We start from the raw sequence: 14375 nt of genomic DNA, 5'->3' as shown, positions 1-14375 counted from the left end.
CAAGTCCCAAACAAGGCTCTCATAAGCTGAATATCTGTAATGGTCCTGAGTACAGAACCTCTGTACTTGGGGAATGAGGCAGATCGATCTAGGAGGAGATGGATTTGGGGAAGGGAATTCCCTATCACATACTCTGGAAGCCCCTACTTCAGAACCACCTAGGCAAGAGGAACCCTTTAACTCAGCACCCGCACCACAATCAGAGCACACAGCTCTAACCTCCTCTTCTGACTGCAAAGGTTTGCCTGAGAAGCATGCACAGGATCCATATTTTTTACCATGCCACTACACCTGACGGCTACAGAACCGATCCTTACATTCTTCAGCAGGTACTTAAACTTTTGGTCTGGTTAAGACTTCTGCTGGAACAACATCCAAGCCTGCCTGCCTTGCTGTGTGTCTGGTCTAGCCATGGAGCCGTCCATGGTCCTGACCTTTTATATGCGCCCTTCTCTTCGGAAGCTGCAAAAAGCCTGGCTTCCAGCACTACGTTCATGCCATGATTTGGACTCCCTGTGCTATACCCATGACCACGACTGGATAGTATTGTGATGTGACTGTTATTTAACCTAATGTGTAAGAACACCCTAAATCTGAATAGCTGATGCAAAAATTATTGAGGGCAGACTTTCAACAAGTTTAAAGCTCTAAGAAACAGCAGGGTCAAGACAAAGTATAATTTGTTGACCACATGTATGCATTCCATATACCAGTGTTTCTCAAATTGTAAGTCAGGACCCACTAGGTGGGTCATGAACCCATTTCAGGTGGGAACCCATTCACTTCAGTATTTTATTTTTAATATATTAGATTTGATGTGTGACTGCATCTAGGGAAATGTTACAGACCTGTACTTTTAACAAGCTACTATGTATATTCTTTTAACAATGACAGTAAATGGGACTTACTCCTGGGTAAGTGTGGGTAGGATTTCCTCCTAGGATTGTTAAAAAGTTTCCTGCTTGATGATGTCACTTCCGGTCATGACATCACTTCCAGTGGGTCCTGACAGCTTCTCATTCTAAAAAGTGGGTCCCAGTACTAAATGTGTGAAAACTACTGCCATTTACTGTCAATTTCTTCATTTCAAACTTAGAGAGGAAAAAAGCATCTACAATGAAAATGAGAAAATCCTTGTAACTCATAGGAAACTGCCTTATACCAAGTCAAGCCAGTGGCCCATCTAACTCATTATGCTATTGCATACATCGACTGGCAGTGGCTCTCCACATCTCCTCCCTAGTTTTACCCAAGGACACCAGGGATTGAAGCCTAGGTCTTCTACATGCTAAGCATGAGCCCTATCACTGAGGTGCAGCCTCCAGAAAGGTAATGAAACATTAACAGAGCCAAGTTGTAGACCCATACATCAACCACTAAAACACAGAACTGTTTATCAAATGGAAAGAATTAAGCCAAGATGTAAAGACTTGATCCACTTGGTAGTCCTCCCTTAGCAACCACACTGGACTATATACCTTCAACTGACTCACATTCAGCCTAAAACACTTTATCCCCCTCCCATTATTATTAATGCTTTTAAGAACCATGAATAACCCATATAAAATGATAAAAAAATCAACTCCAAAAAGATTGCCCATCACTCTCCACATTCACAGATCTAGGGGTCAGAGAAGAGAATTCCTCAGTGCTCGCCCACCCCGAATTTCTAACTAAATCAGAACAGCAAACTTTTCATCCTCAAAAGGCCGGCTTTGTCAAAACAAGATTTTTTAGGTCTACACAGCAACAGCAGATTGATCAAGAAAGCTGCAGGAGATACACAGGGAGAGCCTAGCACAGTCACAGTAGAAAAGAGAGCCCCCCTCCTCCTCTCAACTAATCTGAAGGATTTGATCCCCTTCAGAGCTGAATAAGGTTTAGGCAGGTGACAGCAGGTGGCAGGTGACAGCAGAGCTATCAAAAATAGAGGAAAGTGTGAAAACTGAGACCAAAATCCTTTCAGCAGTACTTGATTCCTGCCAGAACTGAATGATGACATCAGAAACCTCATTAGCCAATGAGAGTGTTCTCACATTCTCTCCAGTACTGAATTTTTTGGGTCAATTTTACATGACTCATATGAAAACTGTAGAAGCAAAAGCAAAAAAAAAAAATGTTTTCCTTTAGGTACTGATTGAATAACTGCTGTCAGTGAAATTGATTTTGAAATGTTGGTAAAATCCCCATTTGCTAGCTACAACTTTTAGCATGTGGAAGTAAGCATTAGAGTTGGGAAAATGCAACTTTTTTGCAGGTCAATCTTGTTAACTTTTACAAGAAGGCTAAAGCAGATCAAATATCTAAGGTGGGGACAATCCTGTTTAGACTGCTGAAAACATAAAGATGTTGTTCCAAAACAGTTTTAAAAAACCAACAGAATTTAAGAACACAGTTAAACTCTTTGGTTTTCTTTTTGTCCCGCTAATTAGCCAAGTTAACATTCCCTGGATTCCCCCAAATAATATCCACTGAACCACACAAGCTAAAGTTGATTCTCATTAAAGTTTACAACTAATTAAAGATATTTCAGGCAACTAACTGGTTTTCTTTAAACCAAACTGTATATTAATTCCTTAAGACAAGACATTGACTCAGACCTCATAGTCGAGGTTGCTGAGTGAACCCAACACTGAAAAGGTCACCTATTATTTCTCGTATAATCTTCAATGCATTGCTTGCATTAAGAACAGTTGGTGGTTTGTTTACAAAGTACCCTCAGCATCCCAGTGACATCGCTAGGGGGGGTGCAGTCTGCACCAGGTGATACACATAGGGGGGATTATACCACTACTGGCCAAAATGTTTAAAATCTTGGTATTTTCGAATAATACCATCATGTTATATATCATTAGAGGCAATCAAACAAACCATGTTAAAATATCTGTTCTATCAAAAGTTATACCCAAAAAATGATGCATTACTGCCCCACCCACTGCATGGGAGGTGGTCCATCATGGGGGTGATGCTCTGGTCTCCTGCACCAGGTGACCAAAACCCTAGTGACACCACTGCCCAAACTCATCAAACAAGGCTCTCATCTACAAGAGTCTCTTCCAAATAAAATTAGGTTAGCGATATTTTACATCTACACTTAATCTAAAGACACAAAACACAGAAAGACATGAGAGAAACAAATCTGTTCATACATACTCAAAATACAAATCACTGATATGAATGGCCAACAGTCAGAACCTACTCTCAGGTAAGCATATTGCAACCTTAAACCCTTAACTTCTCCACTGTAATCACAATCAGGATCAAAAGAGTGGTAAATTGGTGAGGGTTTTGGTGAGGGTGATAGGACAGACCCTGAATAAAATTCTAGTTTTACCTCACTGGGATCATTCTGAAAGCTACAACACAAAACTGAAATTTATTCAGCGTGTCTAATCTATGTGTATGTTGTGTGACTGAACTGTATATGTTCTTGCATTATGCTGTAGATTGCAAATTTGTTGTAATGAATGCATAAACTCAATCTCTCCAAAGGGCCTATTTGATGAGTCAGCAGCAGAATGCGTGAACTGTCCCCAGTGGAAAACTTTTCAAAACTTCGGTTTGTGATGGCTATTTCACACATGCAAGTTCTAAACTTTGCAGTCACATGATGACTGTTCAAGCTTGAATAGATGGAATGGTGATAAATGGGGCAGGAGGTCTGGCTCAGTTGGTAGAGCTGCCACCTTGTATGCCTGAAGATCTGAGGCTGCCAGTTCGAAACAACCGGAAGTACCTGAGAACTGAGGACACGCTGATATACTGATGAGCTGACCCTTGGTGGCAGGGAGTTGCCGCCAAGTGGAGCATGGAAGGCGAAGGGCCAGAGAGAGGCCAGACCGGGAAGGAATCTAGCTGGAAGGAGGAGTTCTATGAAAGACTAGAACTATTCAATTGAAAAAATCCCTATGGGGGTTTAGAACAGCCTGCCTATGTAAACCACCTTGGATTAAAGTATGAGGAGAAATCTGACGACCAAAGAAAGGCGGTATATAAATACCTGTATAAATAAATAAAATAAAATAAATATATATTAAACCAGATAGTCCAGCATAGCTATGCTGTAGTGTAGGATGTAAAGCAGAAGGCATCAAAAATGGATGAGTGGATGGATCAAATTTGTTTTGCACTGCAAAGGGCAGAAAAAGATCTAAATTTTTCCTACTCCTTGGGAGGCAGAAAACACCACATTGGAGTCAGACCCCAGAATAAAATCAATTAACTGGCCTGGGCCAGGAAGATTAAAGCTTATTGTGTAAAAAAAAAAAAACAACAACACCATAAACAAAGAATAGACACTTGCAAACATAGGGGATTAAATGCTTATTGTATATGTTCACATTCATAAAGTAGATTCATAATTCATGGCCACCTCCATATGACGATGACACCACCAGTTACATCTGGATTGGGAGGCCACACACACAGTAACAAATACTGGTAAGAGGCTCACAGCAGATGGGAGGGCTTTTTTGAGCATGCAAAAAGCACACACTGGAGTTCTGCCCACTGAGCCTCCTACCACTGCTTGTCACATTGCAATGCTGGTCGCACTGCCAAGTGGCGGGGGCCCTCCACGTACCACCAGACAACACCTCCAGTACCACTGGTAGTACACATACCACTGACTAAGAAAAGCTGACCTAATCCATTCTAACCTTCAAACACACCCAATACCCCACTCAACTGCTGAGAAAATCAAGTTATGCATGGCAGCATTTGAAAATATTTGTGTCCTTGAACAGGAATGGCCAGAATTCTATGTGAACTATACAGAAGGAAGAGGATCATTATCACAGTAGCAACCACAAGAAAAAGACTAAAGAGTGACGCCACAAATTGGAAATACTGTTGACAAATACTAATTGCTTTGTCACCAAATTATTCCATTCTGTAGGCAGATGTTTTAACGAAGAATACTGTAGACAAACAACAACAAAGAGTCCTTCCACTCAAGGAAAGAACAAAATAAGCACCTCTTAATGAACAACAGAACAAATTACCAAACTATGGAGTCCAAAGTACAATTGATAGCAGAAGATGATTGTATTATGAATACATGTTGTATATACTTGGTAGGATTCTGTTTAATAATAAAAGTGCAGCAATGATAAATAAACCTACACCTAGAAACCTATATTACACAACTGCTGCACATGCAAGACCCGTCAGCTTACCTGTTTCCTAGGGTCTTAGGGCCCAATCCTATCCAACTTTCCAGCACCAGTGCTGCTATAATGCAGCCCCCATTGAGCAGGCCTCTGTTATTGTCCCTCCACCATAGGATGCAGTGCATGCCCCACTGGCACAACTGCACCGCACTGGATAATTGGATAGGATTGGGACCTTAATCAAAAGAATGGAAAATAAACTTTAGCAGGACCACAGGGCACATATATACAGGCTACACAATTTGCAAGGGTTCCATTCCCAGAATTCAATGGCACTATAGCAAATCCAGTTAAAAAACAAAGTCCCTTTGCTAAGGTGGGCAGTCTCGCTGACCTTTGTGATGTTAAGACAGAATCATTAAGACAATCCAACAATCAGTCTCTCTCCAGGCCCTTAGAAAGGATTATCTTTCTTTCATGAGTTCAGGGGGAAGGGATGGGGTAGCTTGGAGAGAAAATGATTGAAGCCCTCTCTCTAACTATTGTAAAGTACTGTTTTCCTTTAACTAAGGGGCCCTTCTCATCATATTGAGATAAAAATCTCTACAACAGTAAGAAAAGCATTGTAAAGGGGTGCATTTTCCCCCTTCTCCAGCGATCAGCACATTCCTTCTCATCTGCAGTGGCCATTCATGTTGAGTCAAATCCATGTATAACAAGGTTGGACCTGCATTTGATTTGAAGGGCTTCTTTCCTACTCTCTACAATAAAAGGCTGAAATAAAAAGCCCATTCCTGGAAAACGTACACTTGAGCACAAAGGATAAGAAGTATTGTTATAGTGACCAATTTTAGAATGGCCACATCGCACCACTTTCGTCTAAACTGTTTTAACACAATGAAAGACATTTTCAACAACAATTACTGATAATGCAAAGATCTGAGGCAGCCCATGAGCCACAGGGTCACCTCCAGCTCCGTTAACATCAATTAAGGGCTTGTCGAGCCCTCCGACACTGCCATAGCCCACTGCAGTTCCAGATGATGGAAAGCTGTACTGTGCCTGGCTGGGGCGACCTGGATGACAATATTGCCAGGAGCGGGCGAGCAGAGACTGAGGCAAGCTGGCCAGGCCAGCCTCTGTAAAGGAGATGGGGTTGAAAAAGGATTGGAGGTATAGACAGATGACTGAGAAAGAGAAAAAAGCAAGGAAAGGAAAGAGAGACAAGAGGCATGAGGCTGACAGAGAGAAAGATGTAGCATGATAAAAGTGGGGTGCAAGACAGGGAGAGCCAGGGCAGAAGATAGAGCACAGGTGGAGGAAGAGAAAGGAACAAACCAGAGAGGGGCCTAGGAAGAGGAAGAAAGAGGGGCAGAAGAGGCAAAACCAATGAGGGATCATGAAAGGGCCTGGACACCCAGAGCCCCAACTTGGCCCCAAATCTTCATGGCTCCTAGGGACTGGCTCAAACTTGACCATAGCCCAGCAAGGTGAAGAAGCTCAGGGGATTACAGACAAGTGGCCTCAAGCCTCTGCACTGTGAGTTCTTCCTTTACTGATGGAGTGCCCTCCCGAGGGTAACCTGGACATGTCCTTTACCATTCCTTGCAATATGGAACTGCCCCCTTAGGAGAAGGCAGAGTGCAGGCCTCCATCCCATCAGTACTGAGATGTACTGAGCCCACTGCGAGGCTGCTTCCCTTACCCAGGAGAAGGGGACAAAAGTTCCTTTCTCCCGAGGTGCCGCCCGCAGTAGCCTGGGGCACATATTATGAGGCGGCAGCCGTTTCTGGTGCTGCCAAAGCTGGGCGCCCCAAGCAGCTCAGGACTTCTGTAAATCAGGAGTCTGATTAGACAGTGAGCTTAATAGTCTGGGGCAATGGTTCTCACACATTTAGCACCAGGACCCACTTTTTTGAATGAGAATCTTTCAGGACCCACTGGAAGTGATGTCATGACTGGAAGTGACATCATCAAGCAGGAACATTTTTAAGAATCCTAGGCTGCAATCCCGCCCACACTTCCCCAAGACTAAGTCCCATTTACTATCATTGTTAAAAGAATATATATATAGCAGCTTGTTAAGAGTACAGGTCTGTAACATTTCCCCAAATGCAGTCACATACCATGGTAACATCAAGTCTAATATATTAAAAATAAAATGTTGAAATGAATGGGGACCCACCTGAAATGGACGTGACCCACCTAGTGGTCCCAACCTACAGTTTGAGAAACACTGGCCTGGGGTATTACGACTCTGAACTGAACATTTTACAGTGTTAAAGAGAGCATAAATATTGCTGGTGGAATCCTGCATCACCATAAAAAATTGCCATGAAACCCAAATTACATATTTAGGATGAATTATGCCAAGAAATTGCATTGCGCAAAGTATGACTACAGACACTTTGAGAATCTGAGTATCAATAACAGGTGGCAACTGCTGACATTCTCATTTTCAGCTATTATTAAAGTTGGAGAGGCATCCTGCCCTTGACTAACAGGTGTCTATTATGTTGTAGAAGGGATGTGACAGTACCCACCTCAGGAAAGCACAGTTAAGTTTGTAAATACGAAGCAAGGGATGGTGCAGACTGGAAACACAAGCCCTAACATACACAGTATGCAAACTTAAGATGGAACCGTATTTTAAATCTAAAGCCTCTTACACAAACAGCAGAAGCTCCATTTTTACTATTTAAAATATTTATATTTCATTTGCCATCAAAGTCAATCAACCTCAATTAATGTTGGCAGTGTAAGTTTCAGCAAGATTCTGAAGAGCGGATAAAGGTCCATCCTGAAGCGCTTAAAGTATGTGGTAAAGGTTGTTACATATGCTGCATACACTCTCGAGCATGTATTTTCCAAACCACAGCATCTCTTTTAAAAATAAAATCTACAATAATGTCCAAAAGAAAGAAGAGGGCAACTCAACAGAATCACTGTCTTCTTCAATGGCAAAAAGGAAAACTTCTCCTTCATCCTAACCTAGAGTTACAAGGATATCCTGTTCAATTTTTTTTTTAACAGTTCGCTGCCATTTAAAAAAAATTAAGAATATTTACAATCCACTTTGCAACAAAAAGTTCAGAAAGCAGCTTATGGAGCAAAATAAATAAATGGTTCCCTGTGCCGAAAGGCCTCACAATCTAACAAGTCTAACATGAAACTCAGAAGAAGCTAACAGCCCACTAGAAAAGAAATTATGCTGAGATAAGGAGCATCAGTTGCTCTCCTCTGGTAAACATAAGAGGAACATCACTTTTAAGAAGAGCCCTCTTTGCCGAGTTAGCAGCCCTCTTTGCCGAGTTACAATGAAATATGACTAATTGTAAGCTTAACTGATTCAATTTTCTAACGGAGAAAATGTGGGCATATTAGCGTTGGGGTTGGGTTGAGAAGTACATAGAATTGTAGCAGACATTAGTCAGGGTGAAGCAGCCTGCCTCAAAAAGATTTTGCAGAACACTCATAATATTTGTACTATCAAAGTGGAGGAAAAACCTCCAATATTTCAATTTCTGCTCCATGTTTCAACTGCCTTGACCTGTCTCCGATACCAAACACACTAATGGCACAATTCCATCCAGGCCTTACAATAGCAGATCTCGCTGTTCTGCAGGCCACTATTGCCAGCACAAAGCCCTGGAGACTGTGTTTGGACAACACTAGCCCAAAGAACCTCTGCCACTGCAGGTAAGTCAGAGGACTAGGGGAGGGTTGGGGCTGGGAGCGGGGCAGGGAGACCTCAGCAGCAGCCACACAAGCCAGATCTGGGCTGAGAGGGGGGCAAGTAGAAAGGACTGGGCTGTAAGTCAATGCAAACCGTTTCTGTCTTCACTCTGGAAAGCAGAACTGCTGAGTGGAAATGCAAACTGTGAAGTGTTATAATAGAGATGCACCCAAGATCAGCTCCGGTCTTTTTTTGCTACAACATAATCCCCAGGCATATGGCTAACTACTGCTTGATCATTATTCTAGCTGAAATAAAGCTACTGAAGTTTAGAAGGATTCACATCTTACAGAGTTTCTTTCATCTCCAATAATTACTAAACTAGCATAATTACTCATACTTGAGGTGAACTGTGGTGCAAGCTAAGAGTCCAACTTGCTTAGAATTAGAGGGAGGCTATTTTGTGCCTTTTTTAAATAAAGAAAGCCACTATGTTCCATTTTTTTGAGGTTCATTTCTTCTCTCAGGTGTTCTATTACAGTATTTACCATTGGTCTGGGCTGTTGCTAAAACTTCTCTTCCACCACTTGATTAAGCAGGGAAGTTAAGCAAGAACTTCAATCCTTGAATTTCAGCTGCTTTGTAGTGACAATATTGCTAAATTCAGTTAAATACCAGGCATGCACACATTTAGAGCCAAACACGAACAAATAAGGCATACATAATTCTTGCTAAGCTGCATGTACACCCCAAGGCAAAAAATGAAACACAAGACCACATTTTCCTCCCAATGGGACTGATGCTGACCTTTGACAAAACAACAGGGGAAAACAAAAAAAATTCCATATACATATGGGAAAATGCATCATGCTGAGGTTTGTCTCCATATATCACTCATTTAAAACACTCATGGTTTTAAAATAACATTCCAATAGTGTTGTTTATGCTGAAAAATATTCGGCCCCATCCCTGAAAAGGGATGTTTTGTCTTAATGTTCCCATTCACATGTACTAACCCACTATCACTAACTTCATAAACTTTTCCACATTTGGAAACACCAAGGATTAGGGAAAAGTCCACGGTTTTTAACACTAGGAATGCAGTTTGTAACAAAGGAACTGAAGTGATTAAGGTAGCTGTAAAGACGTGCAGCCTATAACGCAAGAATTAACGGGAAGCACAAAGCCAAAGATATCCTGGATCAACACTGCAAATATTATCCTTTACATTCTAAATGTGACTCAGTACAGGCAAATGAAGCAAAGTCCAGGCAGCAGTTCCAAGATCTCTTAATTGTAAGACATCTGTATTATTCTGACCATATGAAATGAAAATTCAGCGTATAACTCGAGTAATATATGTTGTTCTTTGGCCACCTTGATTAAGCAGAAGTTTCTGCTCTTCTGTGGGGGGGGGGAGGGGAGGAACCAGTACACAAGACTTTCATACTTCCCCTCAACGAAAACAAGGTGGTGTCATTCCTGTGATGGCCTCATTCTCTGGATCACAACATGGCCTTAGCCAAGATGCATCTTGCAGTAACCAATGCCCCATAGTGCAATGCCACAATTTGCGGTATTGAGCCTGCACCACAAGGTGGCTGAAGAAGTTGATGCATGCAGCTGTACAGGCACAGGACAACTGTAACAGTAACCATCACAACCATCAACTATGGCAGAATCGTCCTGTGAACAGCTGCTACACTGCAAGGCAATGCATAGGGAGGGCTGGTAGGAAAAGGATAGAGGTTGATTCATGTAAAGATGTGTAGTTTAGCTATTATAAAGACAGCTACAATGGCCACATCCAGTATTTCATAAAAGGTTTCTATATCATGCCTATAGCCAACAAACAGCACCCCAGGATAGACTGGCCACAGAAACTCCTCTCTGGTTGTTGTTCCATGTCCAGTGCAATATCCCACGCCTGTTGGATCAAGGCATAAATCCAATAATGTCAGAGTGCTATCAACTATTCACACTGACAAAGCAGATTAACCTGAATGTTCTATAGATTAACAAATAAAAAGAGAAAGTTGACAACACTAAAGGATGACTGTAAAGAGTTCTCTGCTTGATAAAGATATTGCAAGAAGGTTTCAATCATCTGTGATCTGCTGTGTGCCTGTGTGCTGTCAAATATTCTCATTTTTGCCCTATTTTGGCCAGGCACAAAAAAAAAGTAACAATTTGCTCAAAACCTTGATCTTTTTGGTTTAGATGCCAAGTAGATTGTATGAATTTTGGCTGCCTCCCATTTAAGAATATAAGGCTAATGTGTTACTGAAACTGGTCATTTCACAATAAGTCCCTCAGACCAACAGTGAGACTTAGGTAGGTGGCAGGGTTACAACCCACAACAATTATAATTTTGTCTATGCTGAATTCCGCATCTACTGAATTACATCTACTCAATGTAAAAGTAAAGGTCTGAAGAGGAAAAGAACATTCAACATGTTGATAGATGAGTAACCACTACTCTTTGATTACCAGTCTCACTCAACTAAATTACAATCCTCAGTAATATCCCAACATCTGTGCTTTTCCAGGCAAAAATACATTTTGGCTCTCCAGAATATGACCAAAAACCCTCTCTCTCTGAAAATATAGTCAGAAATATAAATGGGAAACATTCTTCACATTTCTAACAGTCCCAAAGAAAAACGCCGGTTAGGTTTTCTCAAATAGTTCCTTTAGAAGCTATTTGGGGCCTTTATTTTATAGAATTTTCATCATGTCACAATAAACGCACACTTCTGGAATGTTTAAGCATTGTATATTGGGAAAAACATATCTTCTCTCTATCTAGGAATCAGAAAATCTATAAGTCTCAGTGTCATAAGTATAACAAAAAGAAACACGCATTACACAGGGGAAAAAAGTTTTAAAAACAATTAAGTGTCAGATCCTTACATGTGGGATGATGCCACTACTCTCGTTATAGCTAATTGAACATCCATAATTTCCAGTGATTCCACCCCTTCCACTGATTGACAGGGCATAATTAATACTACTTTACTTTGGTTCACATAGATGAGAGCTTATAAATACTTTTACAGCATATTTATCAATGGGATCGTTTTCAAGGCAATATGAATCCTGAAACATATCTAAAACTGCACCTGTATTCAAACACTACAATTGTGTAGCTTTTCCCAATCCAGACTGAGTATGTCATTGGATTATAATGTATTATTAAATGAACAATTTCCTATTTTAAAAGACATGCTAATGACCCGGAAACCCCCATAAGCAAATAGGTAAAACAGGTCAGTGACAGAGGCCAGAGAATGTACTAAATTACAGAAAAGCTAATCCTTTCCAATGGCCATATTAAATATGCAGTACTGGAAACATCCTTTTCCCTTCTCTCCTTTGCACAGGAAAACCTAGGAATGATTTTACACATGCATAAGGATCTATTTTAGCCTCTGCTATTGCTAATTTTCCAGTATAGAAGTGTCATGGTTTTATTTGTCTACTCCTCTTTAAAAATTCAACGGGGGGGGGGGAACAGAGTATTTGAAAACGACTCTTAAGCAGCTACATTTTCTTCTTTCTTTCCCCTTTCGGCTGGGGGGTGTCTGAAACTAGTTTTTCTTCATATGAGAAGTGCACAGAGTAGCTTCCCCATCTAGAGAGCTCCATGAAGAAATGGGATAAATGACTGCCATGGAGAAAGAAAAGGGAAAATAAAAAAAAAACCAACCAGGTCAAGATTGTCAAATCTAACGCCATTCATTCTTAAAGCTTATAAAACCAACTTGTAGGTGCTGGCTTTTAAACTCCTATACAAATATCATGCTTGATATGCTTATGGAAAGATAATTCTTTTCTGACCTACCCCCTAAATGCACTCAAATACATCTTGACACAATTCATTAGCATATTGGTATGGTTTACAAATTGATCACTATTTCCAAATGAAAATTTACTTCCCAGACTAAGATTTTTCAAAAGAAGCAAAACACAACACACTATTCTTGAATCAGAAGATGTTAAATGCTACTATTGAGACAAATTAAAGACAAGTTCAGCAGCCACCACATTTCCCCTCCTGAAGTGGAAGCAGTGAATCATTCCAAAGGAAGATATTTTATAAAGAGGCAAGAGCCATATAATCAGCTGTTAGCATCCACAACTGCTGATGAACTTTATCATCATTCACTTGATATCAATAACCCCCCAAATTCAATTGATATTTTGTTGGCATGTTTACCTTCCAACAGTAACTACTGTCCTGGAATTAAAGTTTACAGTCAGGTTATCAGAAATGTCACTGATATAAAAAAAAACACCTCTGAAATATTTTCTTCTATTAAAGGGGCATGACAAGCTGAACCTGTAGATAACAAACCTCAAGACATTTACTCTATGTTGACTCTACCTAAACTAGACATTGCTCCCAAATTAAGTAGTTAAAGACTGCAGACTACCACCCAGATCTCAACCACTTTTTTCCACTGTTAATGTCTTCTTAGTAGTTTATGTATTCATTCAGCACTCATACATTTAGGCAGCTTTTACCACTTTGGACTACTAGTGGTTTGCCTCTGTAGTTTTCCTTTGTAGGCTGAAAATGCAATTGATCTCCAAATGATTTATCCATTACTTATGTCAAAGATATAAAAATAGGTCTAAAACCCTAGGTAGACTTACTCAAAAGCAACTCCCATCAAAAGAAGTGGGACTTCTGGGTAAACACAGTTAAGTTTGGGTTGTAAATCAGCATTACACTGACATTATTAAACTACAGCAAATACTTACAACTCTGCTTGCAGCAGCTGCATCTTAATTTAAAGTAAAGATACTAGTGATTTATAAATATTTTGAAAATATTGCAATACTTAAAGTTGCAGTAGTACTAACTCGCATTTTCCTTAGAATAAGGCCAATCAACTCAAAAACATGGTCACCTTCCAAGGAAAAAATTTAAAATTCAGCTGCACTCAAAAAAGATATTGAAAAATATGAATTTACACAGTGGTTGGCAACCTTCAGTCTCGAAAGACTATGGTATAAGCCTACAGCACCCGGTATTCCCAGGTGGTCTCCCATCCAAGTACTAACCAGGCCTGACCCTGCTTAGCTTCAGAGATCAGGCATCTGCAGGGTAACAGTAAGAATCAAAGTATTGCACCAATCATTATACATTGAGTGATATTAGAATGCATTATGAGTCAAGAGAATGATGAACAGAATAATGTATAGGAATGTGAAAACTATACATTTCAATATGTCACTGCTTGTTTAGATCAATACTTATTGTCAATGACAGTACCTCTGACATTATGATCTTTTCTCTGCTTATGGGCTGATGATACAACACAAAGACTTTATTTGATATGACCACACAGAAAACAGAAGCTACATCTTTACCTTAATTTTTGTTTACAGAAAGCCTTGAGGAATATCAAGGCTTTGTTTTCACAAGAACAAATCCTGATAATTATACACACTACTATAAACAAACAATTTTACATTATCTATTGGTTAATTTTGTGCACTTAGTACTAAAAGATTCACAAGAGTAATGGGGGAAAGAATTTCAGCTGAACTTCTTTTAACATCTACCCGTAAATATAACC

The 14375-nt window shown here is 40.3% G+C and overlaps 1 protein-coding gene across 8 annotated transcripts in view; it reads right to left on the bottom strand.

Annotated features, from left to right (window-relative positions):
- ZNF521 (zinc finger protein 521) overlaps positions 1–14375 on the bottom strand; it is a 348131-nt gene that overhangs the window by 330046 nt on the left and 3710 nt on the right. The window lies entirely within an intron of this gene.

Source organism: Tiliqua scincoides, chromosome 4 (assembly GCF_035046505.1).
Source record: "Tiliqua scincoides isolate rTilSci1 chromosome 4, rTilSci1.hap2, whole genome shotgun sequence".
NCBI classification, from domain to species: Eukaryota; Metazoa; Chordata; class Lepidosauria; order Squamata; family Scincidae; genus Tiliqua; species Tiliqua scincoides.
This window is presented reverse-complemented; position numbering and strand designations above follow the sequence as displayed.